Here is an 18957-nt window from a genome sequence, read left to right on the forward strand (position 1 = left end):
CCTACATATACATATATGTGCATATAACAAAAACTTTGGCTAGCTTCGGTACAATCAATTAATCGTATCCAAACGGCAGTTGTCTGCCTTCTTTCAGCCCTGGGCGTTTATGGTGACGCTTCCAGTGAGAGCCCAAAGTGCAAGGAGCAACCACGTAACGCACGTGCCCATAAAAGGGGAGCCCCAGCCACAACCACATAAGCGGATTGTCCCAACTTAAAACCGGAACCCATACAGACAACTGCGTGAAATTCAATATTAAAAAACATACTTTACAGAAATACTTTCGAAAAAAAAGCAGAAGAAAAAACCTCTGGCTTTTAATTGCACTCGCGTTCGATGGATTTTTTGTTGGTTTTGCCAGTATTGGCTGGGACCTGGCCTGATAAAAAATTTGGCTCACATTATCATCACATCAGTGTGTTCAAGTGCGTGTAAATGTGCGCGCGAGTATATACGAGTATACTTTTCAGTTTCAATGCTTAATTGCAGCAACAACAACACGGACAGCAGAACCGTCGAGGCCTGCGTGTGGCAGTCCATAAAAACTGGCCTATCTCTCTCATGGCAATAGCCTCGTGAAAAGCAACTTGAAATAACGACGCGGCAGCAGCAGATTCGTCAACGTTGGGTTAGGGCTTGGGTCTGTCATGTGGGTGGGGGTTGGATTATTGCTATGTTCTATGAATCATTCCCAGGCGGGAGTGACCCTTTTCCAACACCGACATACCTATGGCTGTTTGATTTAAGCTTTCAGTTGTGATTTAATTCCAATTATTAACAAGTAAAATAATTTTCTTTCAATTCGAGGCTAATTTCTGATTGAGTTCGGGTACAGTTTCAGATTTTAAATATGTATTGATTGTCGACATAGGTCGACATGCCTAGGTGGACGAAATCTAAAACAAATTATAATTATATCTAATAAACGCCTCCGACTTGGTGGGGGAATATTATTTGCCTTTCGGTTAGTTATCTCCCGACTCGGAGGCGTCAATAGATCTCCCATATAAACAGAAAAAATTTAATAGAGAAAGAAGGCTTAGAATTAGTTAAAAGCAAAATAAAAAACAACAAGATAGAACGCTACAGTCGAGCATGATCGACCTTGAAATACCCTGTACCGGAGTGAAACTGTTCCGCTAATAACTTTTCTTAGAATTAACCGATTTAGATAAAATTTGAAACAAAAGTGGATTATTATGTATGAGTTAGTATGGGTGCATAGTTTGGTTAACATAGCTCTTGAAATTTGGACTGTATTGACGAAATTCTAGAGCGGAGAAAGGGGGAAAGTTCAAAAAAAAAATAAAATAAATAAACTCATGTAGCCGAGGGACTAGGAGCATCACATACCAAGTTTGGTTAACGTGCGCTCAACAGTTTCCGAAATCTGTCTGGATCAATTTCTCTCGTCATGCTGATTCAGAATATATACTTTATGGGGTCGGAGATGCTTCATCCCACATGTTACATACTTTGCACAAACCTAATATACCCTTTTACCCTACAGGTACAGGGTATAAAAAATGAAAATATTGGAAATCGCTGTGCTTTATTGTTTGACTCATTTCGTATTTAGACTGAGCAATGATGAGCACAAGAGCCATATCGTACTCCCAACTTGGAATAGAGCTCAGAGTGTTTGTCGACAGGAGAACCTCTACCATGTGGCCAAGAAGAAGTTCATTGTAGTGGGGAGTAGATGGCTTCCAAGATTTCTTTCTTCAGTGAATTTGTGCAACTCCAAAAGTTTCATCTTCAGTTTTATAAAATAACATTTAAGCAAGATTGGTTATTTTAATATCAAAGCTGTTTTAGCTTTGGTTACTTACTAATTGTATATTTATTCTTGGCTAATCGCAACCCTCTATACCCTCATCGCTAAAGTCGTGACTCAAGCGGTGGGGCCGGTACCGTCAGCTTCGTTCAACAGATTTGCACTGAAAATATTCCGAGCTATATAAGTAGCACAAACGCGGTTGTTTATCTAATTCACCTTTATATATAGAAGAAGAAGACCGCTTATAAGAACGCTTGTCTGTTTGGTTCGTTACGAGCATATTCTTGCGAATATATGATCATAAGTATATATAGTTGGGGCAAGAATTATCTTAAGCAAAAGATAAAAATTGTTTCTTCTCACCATCCTGTTTCCTTTTTCGTTATAAAAATATATCAGGTATGGTATAGTTTCTGTGTTAATTAGCATGTACTACTAATTGATGTTTCGTTTCGTGTAATTGACGCTGCTGCACATAATATGATATTCTGGAATCACAGACTCTCATAACTTACTTGTAAAACTTACACGTGAATTTCATTTAAGCTTACCACCCATGTTTAAAGCAATGGTTTTTCCAAACTTTTCGAAAATTTTGAATATTCATAACTTTTTGAATTTTAGAAATGTTAGTACGACGACTGTAAGTAAGAAATAAAATGAATTGTCATCACAGGAGAAAAGAGTGTATTTAGAAAGCCAACTAATGTAAATTTTAAGCTATAAGTATAGTATACGGGTATCTATACGGGTATAACGACTTCGTTTGTTTAAGGTATAAGAATTGTAGAAATATGTGAAAATTTAGGAAATTCCTGTGGGAACTGAACGCACATTTTTGAGGACCAATTAGTACGTCAATTTTTTTTATTTTTATCTTAATCTTTATTCAAGATCTGTCCTTTTAATGCTTCTGTCATGATGGTTGCGGATTGATTCGAACCGAGTGCCCACTCGCGAACTCACATTGTGGGATTTCTACTAGCTCGTTCAACTATTCCAGCCCCCAGTAGGTCCACTTGAGTAGATAATATTTATTATATTTTTGAGTGTGTACTCGATTGCCACAATTTTGCTTTTGGTATCAAAAACGTAAGACTACTTTTTCCAAGTGTCTATCAGAACTTGTAAACATGTAAGAATCATTTCGATTCGTGAAGAGATCGATAAAACAAAAGTACCAATACTTTCTGCATTTCTGAAAACGCATAAAAGTTATAAAAGTGCGGCATTGCTAATAGATGGACATTGGTTTTAGGAGTTTTTCAATAAAAACGCGCTTCATTTAATTCCATAACTCGTCAATTGTATTTGTCCTTTTTTAAATGCCATCGTAAGGCGCTAAAAATAGAATAAAAACTACAACTACTTTCAAAGGCGCCTATGAATGCGTGGATGTGGGTTTGCGGGTATGTGTTGAGTCGAGGGGCAGGAAGCACTAATGTGCCACAGCGTGGCAAGCCACAGCCACGCCCAGGGCACATACCGCATACCGCACGCACGACCACAGAAGCACACCAACGTGGAGAGCACATGCCCGAAGTCAACTTTTTAGCCAAACGCTGCCAAACCGGAAATGGACAGCTATAAAATATACGGCAGCAGCAGCAGCAACAGCACATACAAAAGCTTGAACAACAATAATGAAAACTTTAAGGATAACAAACTCTAGCCAGTGGGAAACTTTACCGAGCCCAATCAAAGCACAGTGGAAAGAATTCATTTACTACAATGCCCAAATACTTCGAAAAAGATAAACAAACAAACAACGTTCTTATAAACTTATAGTGCTTCTACCCTCAGAAGCTTAATGCAAATATCGCAAACAGACTGTGAAGGAATATGTTACGAGTTGTAGGCAATTAGTTTTAGCCTTGCAAGAGGACTCGTCAATTGATCGATAAACGGCAACAAACCTTGAAAAGCAAACGGAACAACAGAAGGAAGTGAAGATCGCGATCACAAATATTTTAAGACTAACAATAAAATAAATTATTTTTTGACGACCGATCCTTATGAAACTTCACTTCAACCCCAGATAAATATAATTGTGAAATAAAATAGGAGGTCCTTTCCTCCCATCGAAAAACAAATATAGCACCAAATGTTATAAACAGAAAGAACTACCCATAATTCTCTACATAATGTGGAAAATGTGGAATAGTACTTTATCAAAATTCTAATGATATTTGAAATAATGGTATGGATTCAGATCACATTTGCAAAATAGTGTGGAATTATGGGCGCTATTTACTTTATTTTAGGTGAGGATAATAAAACCAAAATTAAATTGGCTTCCCAACATAGAAATAAAACTCGATATCAATTAATTGTTTCGTAAAAATAATATACAATTTAATCTTTCATATAAATATAGGCCAAAAAATATAGTTGTTAACTGAAAACATGTCGTTTTAAGATAACAATATGGAAACTTAACAATTTGATATGAAAATATTTGAAAAAAGTAGATATACCTCACAATGATATTGAAGGGATTGGGTAAGCGTTATCCTTTATTGGTTTTGTTCGGGCTTGCTAAAATACCAAACATTTTGTGTCGTATGAACACCTGCATCTCAGAGACTATACGAGCTAGAGACAGCAAATTTTGCACAAACATGCGTTATGTGTGTATTTTTTTAGTTTCCCCCACCCTCTTCCCCCCTATGGGGGTTTTGCGGAAACGCGGTTCGAATAATCACCTATGTCTCGGAGACCATGCGACCTAGGAGCACCATCAAGATGTCTTTTGTGAATACGCAGAAAATGTGTTTTTTGGAATTCCATACCTCCCGTAATTATTGAAATTTCGAAGAAAGAAATTATTTTAAATGTAGACTTTAGATGGAATTTACATATTTTTGGTGGCCAGTCAAGCGGAATTGATAAAGCTCAGAATGAAGACTTTTCGATTTTTCTCCATACATTCGTAATGACCAAAATGATCATAAAAAGTGGCTGGCGATCTTTAAAAAATCGTTTTTGAAATAAGAGTGCTCTACTAAACGCAGACGTGGCCCAAATCTGCAAGCAAACATTCTTATTTTTGAAATTTTAATTATTTTATTTTTTTATGAGACCACTCATAGAATTGTGTAAGAATATGTAATTTTTTAAATCGTTCATTATGATGGTAGCGCTGAACCTATTCGAACCAAGTCATGCTCATTAACGAACTCACATTGGACAATGACAATAGATTTTACAGCCTACATAAAAATAAAAAAAAAATCTACTGACACAGCCGGGGAACTATAATCTGTAGATCTCATTAGAAATCGTTTTTTAAAACTTATTCTGCACTTATGTAGTTATCATTCGTGACGTGTGATGCAACAACACCATCAGAAACCTCGGTAGAAACTATTTGTTTTCATTAGCTTTAGATCTGTGGAGGGAGTGGTTATTGAAGCAGACTTTGATCGTATATATATACTATATATGATGTACATATATAAAAATGCATGCTATGCATGCGATTCTTCGTTATGGTTTAAGCAGTGTACCCTTACACATTGCCATGAAGGGTAAAGTGTTGATGAGCAGTCGAGCTGTGAATAGTTTTTATGCAGAAGGACCTAGAGTGTGGGCGACTGTGCCGTGGCGACTGCGTGTTTGGGGAGGTATGTATGTATGTGTATGTTCTTATCAATTGCTACAGCGCACAAAAGTATGCTACATATAGATAGAGATTTGCGATACAGCGCAAAATTCATAAACAATATTCTACATGAATTCAGCTGCGGCAGAAGGCAGACCAGAAGGCTCAGCTTCTCAGTACAAGCGGGCGCCCAATTTCTTTTTGTTTAGACATTTTGCTAACCTGCGTGCGCCGATGGTGTCGGCCAAAGCCAGAGGTGTCTACTATCGCTGCCTCTGCTGCGACGCTCGTACTTCTGCTTTGGCATTTTATGCTATTTTATGGAGCAGCACTAATGGCGCTTTATTATTGGCAAAGTTTGTGCCTTCTTCTTTGCTGGTGCGCTTTTTCTTCATTTTTTTTTATCCTGTTTTTGCTAAGCTGCGTGCACCGGGGCAATTTATATGGAAATAGATGCGGCACATTTTCTATGCGGATTTTGTGTGCGTTGCTTGGCTGGCTGGCAGGCTTGCTGTTCTTGTTGTTGTTGTTGTTGTTTTTATATTGTTGTTGCACAAGCCGTGGGTAGAACAAAAATCGATGCTGTGCCAAAGATTGCTTTACACTTTACGTGGCCTTTTTTTAATACTCTTTAAAAGTGGGGAGTGCGCCCTGAAATAAAGCAAACGACCTTGAAAACTTATAGTTCCTTTCACATATACGAGTGCCTACCGGAAGGAACAGCGCCAATATTGGCTATTCGAATAATTGTTTAAAGCAATGAAGCATGATGCTCTTATTGCTTACGGAGCGTAAATCATTGCAATTATTTAAAACGCTGATGCTTACTCTCTATAAGAATTTGGAGATATTCTTGGATTTTGTACATTTTCTTTCCTTTCAACCGACTTCAGAAAAGGAGGAGGTTATCAACCAAGTATGTGCGCGACGAATGGACGAATAACTCAATATGACGCCAACCGATTTCGATGATTCAGTTTTTTTTATTGGAAAGGGTGTACTTCAAGGGTAGCTTGATGAAAGTCTTGTTACGTTCTATAAAGGAGGACGTTCTTAATTAACTGCATTAGAGCTGAAGTCGGTTTTTTTCTGCTAACATTTTACTTGTTATAATTCAGAATTTTCATTGATTAGCAAGGCGCCTGATGAAACGGCGAAGGAGGCTGAAGAGGTCACAACCTATTGACCTTGCCAACAGATTTATGTAAATCATAAATGTTAAATTGTAATTAAGACTAAACACCTAGTTTAAGTTGTATTTGTATTTAACAGAAAGTTTCATATAAGTTATAAATATAAGAGTATAATTTAGAAAAAAGTTTAAAAAAAAGAACTTTCATAAAATAGTCCATAGCTCCCAGTTTTTAGCATGAGCTCTAACATTTATATCGTATGCACTCTTCTCAAATACAATTTAGGAAAATCGGCATGTGTTGAAAGAGACGGTTCTTATAACTTCATTCAAAGTTTCTCCATTCTGAACTATTCACGCATTAGCCATTAAGTAATAATGGTTTTCAAAGATGTTAGTCTTCTTTTACTTTTAAAATAGCTTTTTTCATTGTTAATTAGCCACGACCTTAATGAACAATTTAGTTTGTGGGACAATTTTTTAAAGGGATCTTTTATTTTGGATATTAATGTTGTTTAATAGATTGATAAATTAATATAGACAATGAAGCATTGGTAGCTCGAAGCTATACATGTTAAACAGTTCGCTTTGTGGATGTATGTAAAAGGAATTTCCGACTAAAACGAAAGTAGTAGTTCCGCCTGAAGTACTATCGCGCTCTCCGATTATAATAGAGATTTACAAAGTCGTAATATATATTTACAAAATAAAATTCATGGAAGATAAGGTGGAAATGGAAGTGTTATCCTTTTTATTGGTAGCAAACATTTAGTGGTGCATGAAATAAGAAAAAGCAAAAATAAAATGGAATAAAAATCAAAAGCAAGTAGGTTTGGAAAATATACTCTACTTTTGAAGTCAAGTCAAAAAATCGAAAATAAACATTTTGTCAGTCTTCTTTTAGCTTTGCTATGATCCGGACATTTCGGAATAAAATTCAAAATATATAATTTTTTTAATATTTTGGAACTTTTCTTTGGATCTCAACGAAATTTCAAGTCCTTGGGCGATGGTAAGTTAATTTCTCTGTTAGTCTTTGATTGTTTGAGCATTGTCTATTCATTGTTGTGGCTATAGATAGCTGCGCTGATTCATTTATCTGCCTTTTTTTATAAATACGTGAAAAATGGATTGCCTGGACACAATTATGCTAAAAAATTTGTTTAATCCACGGGTAAGTTGGAGTCTGCCAAAAAGTCTAACTTTGAAAAGTGAAGAATCAAGTTTCTCCTAAGAACGGATAAACAAGGAACTATCACACACACCCACACACTCACGCACACTCCTCACAAGTATTTATTTGATACTTTTCCATCCGTCTCATTCTTGAAATGTGTAAGTATTAAAAAATATTCATTCGTGGGATCTAATTAAGTCTGTTCGATTTCAGACGGAAGCTATAACTTACCTACTGAGGTGAACGGTACCGAGCTACAAAGCTACAGATGGATTGCGTGTCGCCAACGAATTTTAAAATAGAATTTTGAGAGCTATATACCTCGTTGTACGTACCTCTTGTATAAATTTGAAAATGCTCAACGAAAATAAATTTGCGTCGAGTACAAAATGCCTTTAGTGTTTTCCAATCGTGTATTGAAGTATACTTTTATTTCAGATTTAGATAAATGAATAAGCAATTAATTGTCAAAGGGGACAGGAAAGGAACTTGGGCCTTTTTATCGTTTTCAAATGTTTAATTTGTTTTCTTGCAAATAAATTCATTTGCAAACCAAATATTAAGCAGAATGTTAGAAAAAATATTTGTAAACATCATGAATGCCAAAAGTATTCTTTTTTATCGATTTTTAAAAACCCGATACATTTTTTCGAAAACTGGCGATTGTGCATCTCTAATTCTTTATAGCATTTCAACCAAATCGGAGAAGTATTGCGTTGAAAAACTTTTAACATTTAACTCTAGCCAGAAAACTTCTACCAGTTGTAAGTACACGTAATGCATATTTTCAGAGGCTGATTGTTTATTGAACCAGCAACTTGCTTAAGCTATAAGCCATTTTTTTGTTAAATGTGTTGAGTCAACATTTCGGAGCCCACATCGTTTATGCACTAAAATTTTTTGGTTTCCCATAAATAGTTTTAAACTATTGCTATTTTAATCATGAAGAAGAAGATTTAGTTTTAAAACACTGAAATTTATATATAAATAAAATATATTGTGTTTTAAAGTAAAGTAGAGCAAAAAAAAAAGATTTATTTACATGTATTAAGATAAAATTATATGATATGTATTGTTAAGGTGCATTGAATCGATGTCAATATTTAATGCCTAGCGTACTTACTCCAAAAATAACCTAATACTTGTAACTCTAGGATAGAGATCTCAAATAAATAAATAAAAACAAAAACAACCATATATTTTGTAGCTTTCCGTGAAGATGCCACATACTATCTAAGAACCCGCATGGACTTCAGTACGAGGGAAGATAAGTCCAGATACCATGTTTGGTGGCCCTAATTGTTATGGGGGAGGATATGGGGGCATACCTGCTGCTTGTATATCGATTTTTTTCGTCATGCTTATTATACGTATGTGTCTATAACATGTGGTCTGTCCCGCCATATTCTGCTTTTGATTTAAACTAGTATTCCGCTTCGGACACGGCATAATTAATGGGGGAAAAACCTTAAAATGAAATTTTAAAATAAGAAGAAGAATTGTGAGAGATAGAGAGAAATAGAAAGCAGAAGAATTGAAAGAAATAGAAACCGAAAATAGTTGCTTTTCAATCAATCAATTCTTGGTTGATATACAAAGTAACTAGAAGACGTTATTTTTTTTTATCGGAACTACAAACATAAGATAACATAAGATAATGGCAACTTTATCAAATCTTTATCAGTCCTTAGTTCAGCTAGAGCATTCAACAGTTAGGAGAGCTTCTGCTCTTACTTCGGATTTAAATTTAGGCAAATTATACACGATTCTCTCCTTGTCGCTGTCACCCCTCCCTCGACCAAGTCCTCATTGTTCTACATAAATGGGCTGGCAAACATTTTGGGGGAGGCCCGAAGTGCTACGCAAGTTTGTAAACGCATATCTGTCCTGCCGGTGCATTCCAATAGCCGAAAATGCATTTGCTACCGAGTGGTTGTGCTTGGGTAAGGAAAAAACGTGCAAAAGCCAACAAAATCAACGCATAGTGCCGTATCCGTACGTATACGACAAAAGGGAAAGAAATGTACTCGTATAAAATTACAGCTAAAACGTGAGTGCGTGCGTTGCTTTAAACTCGAATTTAGCCGTAAGTGTAAAAAGAAGTGAGTGTGTGTGTTGGCGAAGGGATGGTCTTAAGGTGTGTGAGTGTTTCTCTGTGTGTGTATGTGTGTGTGTGTGTGTGTGTATAAATATATATATATATATATTCGTGATTGCTGCCGCTGCTAGTAATTGGTTTTCGTTGGCTAGCAAATAGCAGCGGCAGCAAACTTTGCCTTGCCATTGATAAAATCAATTACACAATCATCTATGTACATGGCATACCCAAGCACATATACATACATAGATATACTAAAGGCACACATACGACCTATTCCGACAACATATACATAGTACTTTCAATCAAATCGAGCACTCCAACAATTACTCAGATGTGTGGGTGATGGCGCTGCTTTGTACCCGACACGCCCACGCAATTGACCAACGCAAATGAAGGTTAAACTTGAAATGTGCACAAGAATTGGATGTGTGTGTGTGTGTGTGTGCTAAGGATTTTAAATTAATTTCGGTTCGGATGGCATTGACCACAGGACATCGAGAAAAATAAAGTCTTCTTAAAGTTCTGCTGGCACTTTTCTGCCTGCTGATTGCCACCATTTGTATGCCCAGTACGCGAAAAGTAATTCCGTATGTAGAAGAGCCCACAAGCTACGATTCAAAGATCCTTTTTTTTTACATTTTTTACATTAAGACAGATTGTTTGTGACTCCAATTTCATAAAAGTCTCTTACACTTTAGGTACAGGGTAGAATTTACAACTAGAGAATTTTGACTAATGCTGTGGGGGCTTTGCTCTTCTCAAGTTAGTTGTTTTTCCGCTTCTGCTATTCTTCACAGTTGGGAATACTCGTGATCGCAGGGACAATCGGCACCGTGGCCTTTGTCCTTGTCGAGGGAAGTTTCAGGCGACAGCATCGTCAGCAGGATGCGACACAGATACCGAAGTAAAAGTGTTGCCAACGAATAGTCAAGGAATCTAGCCAGTACTTGATTTAAATAGCTGAACATATTTTGTTAGTCTAGCACGTATCTGTGTCTAGTTTTAGGTGGAATTCTAGATAAGACTTCCTAGACAATATTTATAATTGTTGTTACTGTAATATCATGTTTTTGGGGCGCATGTATTGAGCTTCTATTACGTAAATATAGTTATATATGTATGCTTTTAGAAATGTATATTGTGTGTGTTTACATGTACTATACAAGTACGGATATTTATAATGTTATATATTAAGCAATAACGATTGTAAAGTTTTTGGTAGAATATTGTAATTTGTTTAGTTAGAGAATATGGCAGTAGTCTGTACGGCATGCCAAGCTTAAGTATATTAAATACTCGCAAGTTTCTTTTTAATAAAAGTTCACAAAATGTCATGCTATTTAGTAATTCATTAGCTCTTAATATACTATACCCAATTCGAAATTCTCCATTGATTTTTTTGTTAATTATTTCGGTGCCAAAATAATTCAAACACGTCGTATACCTTCTGCTTCTCTACTTAGTCCCAGAATATAAATTGAAATGCTGCGACAATTGTCGGATCTCTCGCCGATCCCTCTCGAATTTCTATGCTTCATAGATTTAAAAAAATATTTGGCCTTTTTAGTCGTTTATTGTTTATTGAAAACACATGAAACCATTTGTTTTTGTATTAATATTTGAATAAGCATTGTATGTGTTAGTTCTGTTCTAATAAACTGAAGAAGAAAATTGTAGATGGGATCATCAACTAACCATTCTGATTCCCAAATATGTATACAACACTAAGATTGAGTGATGGGTATTGATCACAGCACGACGTCACTTAAAAATGGAAAGCTATATAGGTTGGATAGTATAGATAGACGTATAATTATTTTTGTATGTGGTATTGCGTAGGTACATATACGTATGAAGATGTGCTATTATTGGTTTTATTTATACAATAATTCCAAACAAGCGAAAATGTTATAGTCGTGCAAGCCCGACAGTGAAATTCTATGTGCTCACATCTCAGTTATTATTTACAATAACCATTTTTAAATGTATGGAATGCTACAAATACAAAAGCAAACTAGAAGCTCATTCTTATTTATAATTCGGGAAAATCTATTGACAATCTCCTGCCACTGGACACGCACAATCGCTCTGTGTTTATATCAAAGACATCGGCTTAAGACGTTGCAATGCGTTGTCTAAAAATAGATTTCTGTTTGCAGAACAAGGCGATAATACTGATTAAGTCGGGCATGTGAGAACATGATGAGTCTGTTTTAAAGTGTTTCATTTTACAAGCCCTTTGTATTTCCAACAATTAACCACAATGAGCACAGAAATATAACTATATCCTTAAAGTTTGTGTCAAGTTTGGGGACTCGGCAACGGACTCGATCCATCTTTGCGTCTTTTAGGAAGTACTTAAGGAACTACAAAATTGCAAACCTATTTAATTAGTGTAAGACTTAAGATATTATTTGTTAAGAAGAAGAAATTCCTCAGCCATGTGTACTACAACTAATCATTGTAGTTTTGCTTGGGATATGCACTCTAATTTGAAAGACGATTACTTAACACTGGTTAAGCCCTACCTTTGTCCTTAAAATTGTCACTTACCTACATTCGTATACCAACACACAATGAAAGCTTTTTTAGATAACATTTAAATGTTATGTAATCGGAAAAATACAAAATGAAGGCGTATGCGAAGAGGAGACCCGACTTTGTCGAGAATAGGGAATCCTTTTGCCTCAGTAATTGCACAGATATCTCCCTCGAAGTCTTGTCAGTTTACTACAGAAATAATATATACATATATAAACATAAACGAGTTAAACGTTAAAGTCGCAGCTGCTCGATTATTGTATATATTCCCTGTACCAGATCACTTCTTTCAGACACATTCCTTAAATAGAAAAAGCTTCTTTCCTATGACAGCTATATGCATGGAATATTGCATCCAATTCGATGAAGCTTAAGAGTTAATTTGCAATTTGGTTGCAATATTTGTGGAAGGCAAAGCGTAGCAGAAAATACAGGACTTGGCACAGTTACAAGACACGTCTTCTTTATTCGAGGACTCGTCAGAGACTGAGTTCGAGCGAATTGCTCAAGCTACAATGTACAGCGAGATCGGGGAACCAGCTGACAGGGTTGCCATAGTTCCTATGTACATACTTATCCTACTACATATTGTTATTAATAAAAGTTTCTTGTAGAGCTCACCAATATCAAATGTGGTTAATGTATATAAAATAAAAAGGCTATATATGACATGTATTAAAATTTCTCAGCGTACATGTGGATAAGACAAGTATTGTATACAACGAAGTTTTTGGATTTATTTATTTTTTTGTACACTTATGCCAGTGTTACAACTACCAGACTACTTCTAAGTTATTACGCTAATCATTACACATTTTTTTCTAATTTAATTCGGTTTGATTTAATTTAATTACAAATTAAATTTTTTTATATATTAAATTTAATTAATTATTTTAAATTTATTTAATTTATTTGACGTTGAACACTACATTTATTCTTTTTTTTTGTTTCCCCCCACCCAATTTTTTCAATAATTTCCATAGCTTTAATTATTAATATTATTATAATTTCTATTATTATTATTTTTATCTTTATTTCTTAAAAGCTTGATGTTCCTTGATTCCGCAACTTCCAAAATTAGATGTGGATCGGAAAAGTCGCAAATAAAAAGCCCAAGAGGCTGCTGATTTTAACTAAGTCGGAACAAGTTTTATTCTAAGATTGTGCTTAACCTAGGTGTGGGCGTCGAATAATGTCGAATAAGTTACATTCATGAGTTTTTTATCAGTTAGCTATTTACATAGACAATTCAAATCGAATTCTAATACTACCAATAATAATAATACTAATATCTAATACTAATAAGAATACTCTAATTATAGAAAATGCACCTTATTTGAGGAAATAATGTTGGCTGAAATAATATCAGCGTTTGGCGGGTCTGCATTGACTCCTTCTGCGTATTACATGGAATTGGTGATTACACTTTTTACCCCCCTTATGACGCTGTATACGACGGGTATACAAATTAAATCCTGATTTCTTGATGGGGCGCTGTCAGCCTAACTCGCTGCTGACCTAAGCAGCTGAAATGCCGTGAGAATAATTTAAATGGCTGCCTTGAGGCGTGCTAACGAGTCACCACCAGCCACACCATAAAAAAGAAAAAATACAAAAGCAACTATGCAATACGCAACAAGAAAATTTACCAAAATTATAACAAAAAAAAAAAAAAAATGAAGGAAAAACAAGAAATATTTTACTGATGATAATCTACATGCGGCAAGTAACGAGGCGCCCAACATTGCCGACCGCCGCGTGCGCTTCAGTCACGCATTCTAGACGCTTGCAACAGACGCGACGCGACGCGACGCTCCCCACCCAGAGCCCTTCGACTATCGCTTTCGGCACCGCCTCTGCCACTGTGTGTATTTTATGTTAATGAATTTATTTATTATTATTATTTCAGTTTTTTTCTTGCCTCGCTGCCATTTCTTTCTTTCGTCGCTAGTCACCTTGTTTTGTGGTCTAGAATTCATTCGCTTTTTTATGAGGTACCTTACACCTAACACGTACCGCCCATCTCCCACCCATGCTGCGAAAAGGTAACCTGCGCGTGTAAATTAATTTAGTTCAGAGACGAGAGCGCGTGTGTGTCGCACTGTTGTCGTTATTCTTGTTCCTATTGTTGTTGCTGCTGTTTTAACAAGCGTCCAATTGCTAAAACCAACATTGTGGTAACAACAAAAAGGAAGAAAAAAACGTACATATATATATATATATATGTTTTTAGAAATATATGTGCGTTTTCTTGTAGGTTCGTCGTAAAAACGTAACAGCAGGAAGAACAGCAACGGTACTGCAACTTGTATGGCCTAATAAATGCGTATACGCCATGTGGACCGTGAAAAAACTTGTTATCAGGTTTAAAAAAAAAGAACTCTTTTAGGACTGCTAAAAAACTGGAAAAAATGTTTCCCTTTGGACGCATCGCTAATTACAACAACAGGCAATACCCACGCGCCGTTGTCCTTACCTACAACTCCAACTCCAACACCAACATCAACGACCACCACCACCAGCACAAGCACCATCACCACCACCAGCAACACCACCTTTCCATCTCCATCTCCTTCCGAATGCCGCCCGCTAATTATTTAAAATGCTCACAGACATTAAAAAGCACTTTCGTCGCAATGATAATCGTACACTGTTTTTCTCCAGTTCGTGTACAGGCGTTGTTGTTGTTGCTGCTGTTGTTGCTGTTGTTGTTGTTGTACTTGGTGTGGCATTGTTTCTTTTGTGGCTTTTTTGATAATGACGCTGATTAGTCAGCGTTTACGACTCCAACGACAACGTCTTTGCCTCATACTACATAAGTACATATATAAGACTATAGCTCTTCTTGTTGCTGTTGCTGTTATTTATGTTGTTGTTGTTCCGCATTTAAAATTGTCACTGCAGCTAGCTTTTGTTGTTATCTGTGAAAATACATAGACCTGTGTGTGTGTGTGTGTGTGTGTGTCAGAGTGGTTGTTAAATAGCTTTTCTATTTGATTTCCCTTCTTTAATTTGTTTTATTTCTTTCCTAAATTACACCCATTTTGTAAATTAAAAACTTTAAAAAAATGCAGGTGAAAAACCAATAGTTTTCTTTTCGCAATCTAAAGTAATTTTTTTAGTTATGTACAATTCTGTATTTTTCAATTCCTGCTGACAAACAGAAATAAGTAGGTTAGAAAATAATTTCAATTTGCCAAATCGATTCATAATACTCCGTTAGCTCCCTTAAGGATAGCCTATTTGAACTTTCTCCGACTCAAATTAATCGAAGACTTAACTACTTTTATAGGTTATTTGAACTCGGGTTTGTCTTCGCCATTAACCATTCTGAAAAACTCATGTGGTTGCATTATAGAAATTATTCTTTCTATTCATGAATCTAAGAATATTCTTGTTTATTGTTTTGTAATATTCGCACCAATTTATTTTTATGCTGATTAATTCTATAAACTGTTGGGTCTTTTCTGCTTAAATCGGTTGGTACTATTGTCTTCCCATTTGACGTCTACATTCCCAACAGCGTTGCATCATGTTACGCACTTAGGGTTTCTAATTTAAAAAATATTAAGTCTCGGCATTTTACAATGTTGAACCAATCTCCTATTCTTGCTAGCATTGATTCGGCTATTGTTGATTGAGCCGCTAATTTCCTCTAATCTACTTACTCTTCTACTCCTTTTAATGGCGATTCGCGCATACATAAGAAAGATTACATATATATTTTTTAAAATCTGTTTATCATCTCATAATTAGCAAATCCTGCACTCTACTCTACCATTGCCAAATCTCCTCATATTGTCCTTCATTTTTGTAAGTAGGTAACCTCTTACCTGCATTGATTTATAAAAAGTCCGTCAATAACGACTTCTCTGCTCGATTTCACTTTGCTGATAAATGCTAGCTAAGATATAAACAGATGTTTTCCCTAGGTATATTGACTTCAATAAAGCATTTCACTCCTCCCCTCGAATCCTAGTCTTATTAGATTTCCATCTACCTTTTTTGGCTTCGGTATGTGTATAAAAAATATTTTTCAGACCGAATATCTAGTGGCTCTATATTACTTATTCTGTTTATAAATCACTTCCATTCCATTTTGTCACATTCTCGTCTACTCATGTATGGAGATAATGTTAAACTTAAGGCTCCGATCATATTGGTTAAAAATTTTCACCTTAACTGATCTCTAACTGATCGTGACTTTTAATCGGATCATAATTAGTAATAAGATTGGCAACGTTCCATTGCAACGAATTTAACAATCACAGTAAATTGCATTTAAAAATGTATAGCTACATACATATAGTATAGGCACGAGTATATAAAAGCTATTTTAAAATATAACTATAGGCCCAATAAAATATTACAATTACTCTTAAACAACCACTTTAAGAAATATTTGATGCGTTGTATTAACAATTGTAAGAAAAAATTATATATTAGGAACAATTATCGCAGATACAAAAATAATATTTGGATATATATGTAAATCAAAAAGTGTGTCTCAAATATTTGTGCTGCCATGCACTGATCTAATTTTTTGCATTTTTGCTTTTGTTATTATTATTACTTTTAAAGCTATGCCAATAAAAAAAGTTTAAAATTGAAAAATAATTTTAGTTTTGGGCCGATGTATTTGAATGACCCTCCAAAGGAATTGCTAATTATGATGACATTTTTCGCCCGACAACAACAAGTAATCGTTTCCTTATCCACTCTATTTAATCTTTATTGAATATACAGCTTCAATTTATATGCATATATTATTATATTATTGTATTTCGCTATAGCTTACTTCATTTCTAGCGTCGTCACTTTTTGCTTGCAGCTAGCACCAGCTCTGGAAATGGTAAACGAGAGGGTGATCTTGCAGAATGGATGGACGCAGTAAAAAGTACGCTTCTGGCCCTTTGGCAACAAATTATTTATTACGCACTTGGGCAACATCGAGAAGTGAATGGCAGGTCGCAATGGGGCTGACCTCGGCGCAAAGCTGGCCACGCACACAGACAATTGTAACTGACACCTAAAAAGGACATTACATGGGCCAGGATGTGCTCTTAATATTCTTCCATTGCTCACAAGAGTTACGTATTATAGTACGCCCAGTGTATATTTGATGGCCACAAAGGGGCCCAAATATAGCGAGAAAAGCGGATAGATGATATTTTGAGGAACAGGATGTCTACTGGGCATTAAAAAATGTGACACATACAATGAGGTAATCATTTTTTTTTACCCACTGCACCAGGCAATTGTTTTCCGTGTGGCACTGACTCACAAAAGCTTGAAAATTACGATTCAACAGCACTACAAGATTTGGATGTTCCTCCACTTTCGATCTATCGAGCAGATTGGCAAGGGTCTTCTAATTTCCGGGCAGCATTTGAAACTACAAGTGTAATTTAAATCTTCTAATAAAAGCAGATGCTTTTACATTTATTCGTTTGTCTAGTTTAAAAGTTAAAAAATAGAGATATTTATTTTTTTAAATAAAATGTACAATTTATTAAACTAGTATTCTGCTACCAATATGGCAGCTTAAACTCGTTAAAAATTAAAGGGAGTACAAACATTTTCCATAGTATATATCTATAGGACACACTTAAATCTATATAAACATACAATGCAATTACAATATTTTTAGATTAGATATAAAATACGAGGAGCTTCTCATAATTCTACTGAGTATGTGCGATTAAACGACCGTTTTAAGCTAATAAACGGTTAAATTTCAGCGACTTTCAATTTAATGTTTTGTCGACGTCCAGTTTCTTTATGACCCTGTGTGATTCGATTACATAAAATACGCTTTCTTTTAATTAACTTCCATTCAATATCAATTTGATGATAAGCATGAGTATATTTCAATCTTTATATATTTTTAATTGGACTTACCTCACGTCTAAATCAGTCTGGCTTCAGATTAAAATTGTTCTGCTTGCTGTCAACAGCTTCTTATTCTTGTTCTACAAAAGTATAAACATTTCTCTTCATATTCAATCTCCTAAATAATGGACTTTTTAGCTGTTTTTACATTGTTGTCAATTATGTTGTTATTATTATTTTAAATTTGTTTTATGATAACTATTTAGCATTGTATCCGCATACAAACAAATTAACAAATTGACCTCCCACGTCACCAAACCAGAATAAAATGCTCGTAAAACCAATTGCAGAAGCAGATCAAAGGCATAAAGTTATAAAGTATTATTAATTAACGCCACATTGAAGTACAACTCCACAAAATGCCGTGTTTTTTTTTTGTTTTTAAAGTTAAATGGTCATTTATTGCTAACAAATTAAACCCTCTATTAAACTAGAGATTTTAAACTTTCAAATGGTATCAGAATTTTCGTTTAAGGAGAATATGTTCTGCATAAAACAGGGTGTAAGCCGCTGTATAGTATGTTCCCTAGCACCCATAAGAAGTAAATGGCCAGCAGCCATAACAGCGAAAAAATGTAAATTTTGGCAACAATAGCAACAACAGTAATGGCTGCTAGTAGCTACAAGCAAAACAACTCTTCGTAAGCTGCCACATCGCCATCGCCCACCCACGTGGCAAATGATGTGAGGATGTGAGGGGTGGGAGGGCGCGGCAACAGCGGCGGTT

General features: G+C 35.5%; 2 long non-coding RNA genes across 2 annotated transcripts; one reads left to right on the plus strand and one right to left on the minus strand.

The window, feature by feature from the left end:
* Nucleotides 1–1536: 1536 nt before the first annotated feature.
* On the minus strand, nt 1537–2451 carry LOC115627641. The gene is made up of 4 exons (XR_003995718.1): nt 2335–2451; nt 2000–2271; nt 1836–1943; nt 1537–1759 (listed from the first exon to the last, which is right to left on the minus strand). It is a non-coding gene; the product is annotated as an uncharacterized LOC115627641 (long non-coding RNA).
* Nucleotides 2452–7444: 4993 nt separating this feature from the next.
* On the plus strand, nt 7445–8086 carry LOC115627639. Its single transcript, XR_003995717.1, has 4 exons — nt 7445–7531; nt 7597–7693; nt 7755–7854; nt 7910–8086. It is a non-coding gene; the product is annotated as an uncharacterized LOC115627639 (long non-coding RNA).
* Nucleotides 8087–18957: the final 10871 nt, after the last annotated feature.

This window comes from Scaptodrosophila lebanonensis, unplaced genomic scaffold (genome assembly GCF_003285725.1).
Source record: "Scaptodrosophila lebanonensis strain 11010-0011.00,11010-0021.00 unplaced genomic scaffold, SlebRS2 tig00000096-arrow-pilon, whole genome shotgun sequence".
Classification (NCBI taxonomy): Eukaryota; Metazoa; Arthropoda; class Insecta; order Diptera; family Drosophilidae; genus Scaptodrosophila; species Scaptodrosophila lebanonensis.